Source organism: Anser anser (genome assembly GCF_964211835.1).
Source record: "Anser anser genome assembly, chromosome: 3".
In the NCBI taxonomy this organism is placed as follows: domain Eukaryota; kingdom Metazoa; phylum Chordata; class Aves; order Anseriformes; family Anatidae; genus Anser; species Anser anser.
The window spans coordinates 58,205,932-58,213,226 of NC_139722.1; the positions used below are offsets into that span (position 1 = coordinate 58,205,932).

At 46.8% G+C, this 7,295-nt stretch overlaps 1 protein-coding gene and 1 long non-coding RNA gene across 12 annotated transcripts in view; one reads left to right on the plus strand and one right to left on the minus strand.

Annotated features, from left to right (window-relative positions):
- The window catches only part of ECHDC1 (ethylmalonyl-CoA decarboxylase 1), a 38,106-nt gene extending 33,103 nt beyond the window's left edge, over window positions 1–5,003 (minus strand). Inside the window, exons 1-3 of one of the 11 annotated variants that reach the window (XM_083830225.1) lie at window positions 4,875–5,003; window positions 3,146–3,243; window positions 2,779–2,862 (exon numbers count right to left, since the gene is read on the minus strand). The gene's annotated coding sequence lies outside the window, so the exon portion shown is untranslated. Of the gene's footprint in view, window positions 1–2,778; window positions 2,919–3,145; window positions 3,244–3,863; window positions 4,809–4,874 lie in introns of those variants that run through there. The other 10 variants (XM_083830222.1, XM_083830215.1, XM_083830223.1 and 7 more) reach the window with 10 other exon arrangements.
- Window positions 5,004–5,188: 185 nt separating this feature from the next.
- On the plus strand, window positions 5,189–6,573 carry LOC310897064. Its single transcript, XR_014582026.1, has 2 exons — window positions 5,189–5,325; window positions 6,105–6,573. It is a non-coding gene; the product is annotated as an uncharacterized lncRNA (long non-coding RNA).
- Window positions 6,574–7,295: the final 722 nt, after the last annotated feature.

Here is a 7,295-nt window from a genome sequence, read left to right on the forward strand (position 1 = left end):
TAGGAAATCACAATGATTGGCTTGATAGGAAAAAAAAAAAAGTCTGTTCTTAACCTACTCCCTTGCCAAATTATACTTGTTTGATCACTTTTATACTACCTAGATGTTACTTGTCAAAAAATGTACAGAGCAAAACAGCTTTAAGATATGGAAATTTCATTCCACCAAAAAAAGAGTCTGTCATTTTTAACTGCGTGGTTATATGCATTAACAGCTCTTTAATATTATCACTATGGCAATAAAGAGCATCAGCAAGTGCTGGATTAGAAAACAAATTGGACATCTTTGCCTGCTGATTGTGACTCATGATTAATGACTCATGCAAGGTATTATCATTGAATTACTTTTTAAAATCCATCTCTTACAGTGCCGGTCGGTACCTACTACTTTTTTAATAAATACAGGATTATTTTAACAGCTCAGTTAGAGAAAGCTAACCACTCAGGAAAAGCATGAGGTTTAAGCTTCAGTGCTCTCAGACTAAAGGAATTTTTTGCTGATCTCTGACAAACAACACTCAAAATTTCAGTAAGTATAGAGCAATCCACAGCATGACCGAGATTGAGTTTTTGCACTGCAAGTGAAAGGAATGCAAGAGAAATCTGTTGCAGTAATCAGCACAGTGTTGTAGGACAAGCCAAGAGATATATTGTACTAAAATAACATAAAATAATTGTCTATTTAAATACATTCACAGAAATCAAGTCTTAGTCTAACATGCTCTATCCATTAACATCGACAGCACACACAATTTAAGGTGGCTTTTATAATGACCAGATTTCTGACAGCACAGGAATAACGAACAATATGGACAATTTGCATCTTTCAAATTTTGAAAACTGCTAGAGCTTTAATGTATCGCTGGTAACACGGAACAGATAAGCTGATAGTATGGATATCAAGAGTTGCACATTCCACAATCTGTAGTTACATCAGTAAGCAGGTTTTGTACCTCTTACATAAAGCAACAGCTTAAATTCCATATGGTACTCAAATGACTTTTTTAATACACTCACACATGGGCTAGAAGATCATGGGTTAACATAAACACATGTTGGAAGTCAGTACCAAAGGAATGATACACGATGTGAAGGTGCCATATACACACGTATATGTAGAGAGTTATACATTTTCTGTGTATGTATATATATCAGAGGCCTTCTGAACACTTTGGTAACTGCCTAGTTAGAATTCAGTTCTCAAATTAATATAAAAAATAAAATAGAGAAAATATCAGCATCGATATTCCCTCTCTAGTGGGCAGATTCCTTGGGAAAACAATAAACCCCAACTCTCAACTGAGTATATCTGTCCTTGCCAAAAAAACACTATTCTGTTGCAACCCTAATTTTTCTTTTAAAACACATTGTATCGAACAGCAACCTTAGTCAGTATTGCCAGCTGCAATTGCCAGAGAGCGTAAAGATGGCTGGCCAGAGCAATGGTTAAAGGATACACAGAGCAACCTCCTGGATGGGCAGAACTAAGATAAACCAGAGAACTGGATGCTGGGAACCCAGGCGAGAATTCAAGCTGCATGCTCAAACAAGAAAAGCTGTGCTATAGAGCAGCTACACAGAAATAATCTGCAAGTTAAAATACGCAAGCAGGGAAAACTCTAACACCAAGATAGTGTCTGAATTACTGACACAAATCAGGGAAAAAGAAAAGGGGAAGAAAGGATGCAGGGATGTGCTATCACCAAGCAGCTTACAATGACTGGCTGTGATATATCACAGAAATAAGGATGCCCTTTCCTTTGGGTCAGGAAGTCACAGGTGTGAAGTGAAGACACAGACCTGTGCATCACCTGCAAAGAGACATCAGCTGAGTTTCTGGTTTTGGATAAAGGTATCCTGAGATAAAGTGTAGCAGGAAAAAAAAATGAAAAAATTTATAAAGTCCTTAAAAATATCAAGAAGAAAACATTCAAATCGCATAACAGAAGAACAATGGGAAAGAAAAATATACGACACTGCCAAATGTGTTAAAGGCAGCTGACAGGTCAAGAAGCACAGGAGAACTTGACCTGACAAGGACCTCCAGCAGCTGTAATTTCAGTGACAAGCACAGAAGCGTGAAGGCAGGGCGTGGAGAAAGGGATAGAAAATGTAAACTGATGATGATCGTGAGATGATTCACAGCTTAACCGTGCGTGCGTGTTACCAGTCATTGTCAAAGGCATCCATCTGTGCTAGGGAACAGCGAGGGCGACTGATGGGTGCTGCACTGGGTTCCCTCAGTGAGTGACTACTGAATGGAAGGCAAGTGGCGAGCCAATGCTGAGGACCAGCACAACTGCCTCAACGGTGTGAAAGCAGACAAAAGATCAGAGTGAAGGGGAAATACAACCAAAACATGAAAATAGTCCATCTGTACAAAAAAGGTAGGTTGAAAGTGAGTGATAATCGTTAACACCAACTGACTGAAACCTGGGACAGCAGGCTGGTGAGTGTTGGAGGAAAAGAAAAAGAAGAAATTCTAGTGTTGGAGGTGGGGGTGGAATTCAGAAACTGCAAAGAGGGCCAGCCTGGATGAGAAACCAAGACGAGGGCATGGGCCTCATAGTGAAGGCCCCTCCTGTCCCCAGACCCTGGCTTCCAACACAAGAAAGGTGAAGGCAGGAGGTATCACCCCAGCACTGGCTGAACAGGCTGCTGATAGCAGCTGCTTGTCAGCACCCCTCACCTGAAGGTTACAGAGCCCTCCATCTACCTATCTCATCTGCTTATGCATCACTCCTGTTTCCTTCAGTGATGCATGGCCAGGCAAACTTACCTTATCTGCAGGTTCTTCCCATTCCAACAACTACCAGCCGAGACAAGCTGAGGGCAGACACCTCTCCGGCTGGCTTTACTTCAGCTGGAAGAAAGCAGTGAGCAGATCTTAAGCAGGCCGAGGGATCAGAAGCACAAAACCTACCAACAAAACATAACTTACAAATACAGAAAAAAAGCTTGGGAAATTCTACTGCCCCACGAAGGAAAATACACCTCATCTGTGGCATCTCTAGACAAAGCAGGAACTCCCACCAAGTTCAACGGGAGCTGCCTAAGGCTCATGCCTTTCTCAAGATACCTGAGAACTTGCTCTCAAACCTGCTGAACCTTGTTCAAATTTTTAGGACGTTGATGCTGGTACCTACATTGTTGACAAATTGGGCAGGATCAATAATCCCTGCAGTTCAGTGTGAAGATCCTTAAAGAGCTTTGCAATTCCTCTAAAATCAGACTTCAGAAGTACCTAGAATTAGAGAGGACTTTTTTTAGCCATTATAATACTTTCAGAGAACAAGCAGTTTGGGCCTCCCAGTTTCCACTTGTCAGCATTAGAAACGATGTTTACCTGTCCAGAACTGAGAGAACAGGATGTGAGACATCCAAATAAACTAACTTAAGATGCTTCAAATAACACACCATGAAATAAGTTTTGGAAAAAGATTTTTAACATTGCAAGTTATAAAAAACTTTGTCGGTGGTTTTAGTTTTAATATGGTTTACCCTTTGCATCTCTTTCCTTTCATACTTGCTTTTATGCTTTTTCTCTTTTCAGATTCTACCTCTCTTTTTTTCCTTGTTTTTCCTTTGTTTCTGAACAGATCAGTTTGGGGGATGGTGTGTGGTTTCCGAATTATTTGTTCTCTGCTTAGTATTGTACTTTTAACAGTCCCTGCATGCTGTTGGACTGAAATTGTCTCTCTGTTCCTAACCAATTATATTCCCTTTTAATCATGCTTCAATTATTTTTAAGATTTAGTAAACAAATCGCACAGGAAGTTACTCAAATCCAGTGAAAAATAACAGCCTTCAAGGATGCAAAACGGCTGACAAAAGAAGTCCTTCCATAAATACACGTGACAGTACCGAATAACATTTGGTTCTGGTCCCATGGTGAGCACAAGAACTGAGTTTCACAGCAGAGGGTGAGAGCAGGAACCTGTTACCTTCTGCAAAAAGCACACAGACACCTCATTGCTAATGCATTGATCTAAAGAGGTCTGTTTGTATAGCAGTGAGAGAAAACTCATTGTAAGTTCACGTAAAGCTCACTGTCCGCTAGGTGTGTTTTGGACACCTTTACAGGGAACAGATGCACCACCTCACGGGATCGGAAATGACCGCAACCAGCTCATCGCTCGCCTTTCAGCCACCGAATCCTGACCCACAAAAAGCACAGCGGTGAATTCATTCTGGCTGCCACCTCTTGTGACGCTTTCCCGATAGGCCTTGAAAATCACACGAAGTTTCGCAGCCAAGCAGCGCTCTAATCCCACGTAGCGCGGGTTCCTTGGTGTCGCCCTCATCACCACCACCACAGCCAGCAAAACCGCACCAGAGGTCCGCAGGAGGCACGCAGCAGCGGTGTCAGCCCCCAGCCCCCTGTAGCGACACGGGGCACTACCAGGACAGCGGGGCAGCTCCGTGGCAGGACACACACACGCATTTCAGACAGCAGCCGTCAGACTCGAGGGGGTGAAACGCCTTCCCCAGCAGGGGCTTCCTGCCGCCCGCCACGCGGGAGCGCGCTGCAGCCCTTCACCTGACCTAGGCGGGCGGTTTTGGCACCGACATTTTCTTTCTCCTTTAAGACCAGCAGCCGGTCTCCGCGCCGCGGAGGGCCGAAGGGGGCGGCAGCCGCTCACCGAGCAAGCCCCGAGGCCTGCGGGCTGACGCCGGGCAGACGGCGGGACCCGCAGCCCCACCGGCACCATTTGCGGGCAGCGACACGCCGCGCCGCGCTGACAGCCCCGGCACCGGCACCCGGCCCCGTGCTGCCCGCCGCCGCCCCGAGCCCCGGCATCCCCCTGCGCCCCAAGGCGCCGCCGCGGCCCCGCTCGGCCCCATCCCCGCCCACCGGGGGAGGCAGGCACCGACCTGCCCGCGGCCCGGCCCGGCCCCGCCGCTCCCCTTCCCCCCGCCGGGCGGTGCTGCGGGGAAAGCGGCCCCGCCGGGAACTGCCGCCGCGCTGCCGGGGGCCGCTGCTGGCAGGGCAGTTCGTTTTTGTCTCCTCCAGTAGTAGCGTGCATTGCTGGAAGCCGGGTTTTCAGCCAAAAACCCTGAGTTCCTGCCCAAACCGGTGTGACGGATGAGGTTCAGCACGGCTAAGTGCCGGCACGACAGCCGCACGCAGCGCTACAGGCTTGGGGCAGAGTGGCTGGAAAGCTGCGCAGAGGAAAGGGGTCTGGGGGTGCCGGTTGATGCTCGCCTGAACACGAGCCGGCAGTGTGCCCAGGTGGCCAAGAAGGCCAATGGCATCCTGGCCTGTATCAGGGATAGCATAGCCAGCAGGAGCAGGGACGTGATCGTCCCCCTGTACTCAGCTCTGGTGAGGCCGCACCTCGAGTGCTGTGTTCAGCTTTGGGCCCCTCAGTACAAGAGGGACATCGAGGCCCTGGAGCGTGTCCAGAGAAGAGCTACGAAGCTGGTGAAGGGCCTGGAACACAAGTCCTGTGAGGAGCGGCTGAGGGAACTGGGGTTGTTTAGTCTGGAGAAGGAGGCTCAGGGGAGACATCATTGCTCTCTACAGCTACCTGAAAGGAGGATGTGGGGAGCTCGGGGTCGGCCTCTTCTTGAAGATAACTAGTGATAGGACTAGAGGGGATGGCCTCAAGTTGTGCCAGGGGAGGTTCAGGTTGGAAATGAGGAGACATTTCTTCTCAGAAAGAGCAGTCAGGCATTGGAACGGGTTGACGGGTGGTGGAGTCACCATCCCTGGGGGTGTTTAAAGAAAGGTTGGACATGGTGCGTAGGGACATGGTTTAGTGGGTGACATTGGTGGTAGGGTGATGGTTGGACCAGGTGATCTTGAAGGTCTTTACATACCTTAATGATTCTGTGATTCAAGAAGTTAATGTCCCTGTCCCCATCCATCCAGGATGACACCTTGCACCGCAACACCTGCTTCTGCCCCCAGAGCCCTGCCCGCAGCCAGGCTTAATTTAAATCAGTTTATTTGGATGTCCCAACCCCTGTGGCCACAGCCCCTGCCCACGCTAGGCCTGCCCACCACACCCATGCAGCTTATTGCCACAGACCCTGCGCTGCCATCATAAGGAGCAATGCCCACTCCCCATGCTAACACGTCTGGTTTACGTGTTGTTCTAGGTGTGAATAGCTACCGAAAGGAGGGCTCCTGGCCGCTGCCACCCCAGCATCAGGTACCGCTCACTGGCACCAGCGCTCTGCAAGCTGTCCCTGCATGGAAAGTAATTCGTCCTGAAGATTCGATGTAAACTTAGAGCTGGCATGAAATGGCACTGTCATATACAGGCCTGCCTGCCCTGTCCTTCCCCTGGCTGTTGGTTTCACCTTCTGGGGGGATGTGTGCTGCCCCACCAGGAACCAGATTGAGGAAAATAAATGCATGTTTCAATGCGGATCACTTTGAATACACAACTGCTTTGTGTATTCAAAGCAATATGCAAATGTCTGCTGCTCTTTATTGCTAGTCTTTGTTAATATACATATGTAAGATGACTCACTTCTAAGTATTTGTAGCCTGGATGAAAAATACGCTTGGAAATACTTCTCCACCTTTATTAAAACTGTTTTTCAATGCAACTGTCAATACAAATGGCATAAAGTTGGTCTAGTTGATTAAATATTTTGATTGAACATGCAAAGGATTTCAATTAATCATACATTTGGAAAAACAAAATCTTTGCACTCTGAACAGATATTTCTAATTTTCTGTTGTTAAGAGATGCTGTAAAAATATGAAATATTCTGGTCTCAGATGGCAATATCTTCATAGAACAGACAGTTTCATTTTTCCTTATTATGACATTCCCAGTGTACACAGAAATATTACAAGAGGTGAGCTTGCCTCTTATTTCAGTGTAATGACTTTTTTCTCTCATTTGCAGAGGAGAGATTTTCCCAGCAGGATTCAGTCCTGTATTTATTTCTGTAAAACCTCAGTCCCAAGTCAGAAATCTGCGTGAGTGAAGCAGCTTTCAGCATGTCCTGCTCCAAGGCCTTATCCTCTTCTGACGAAGCAATGTCCAGGCATTGTCCTAGCTGTCCTAAGCAGAGGAGAGTGGTGGTGGTTGGAAGCTCGTGGTTTTCCAGGGAACATATTGCCACCTAGCAGCGCTCAGAGAAAGTAGCACAAACCTGACCTTAAGTTTCATAGTTTGTCTCACTTGTTGTCATTGTGTTGTACCATGTATAACATGATGATTGGAAAAGGATATATTTAGACTACAGAGTGATGGCTCGAGGAAAACAGACTAATAGTACCCTCTTCTGATTACTTATGTGTTGAAAATTCCAGCAGCAGGACAGCGACACTAG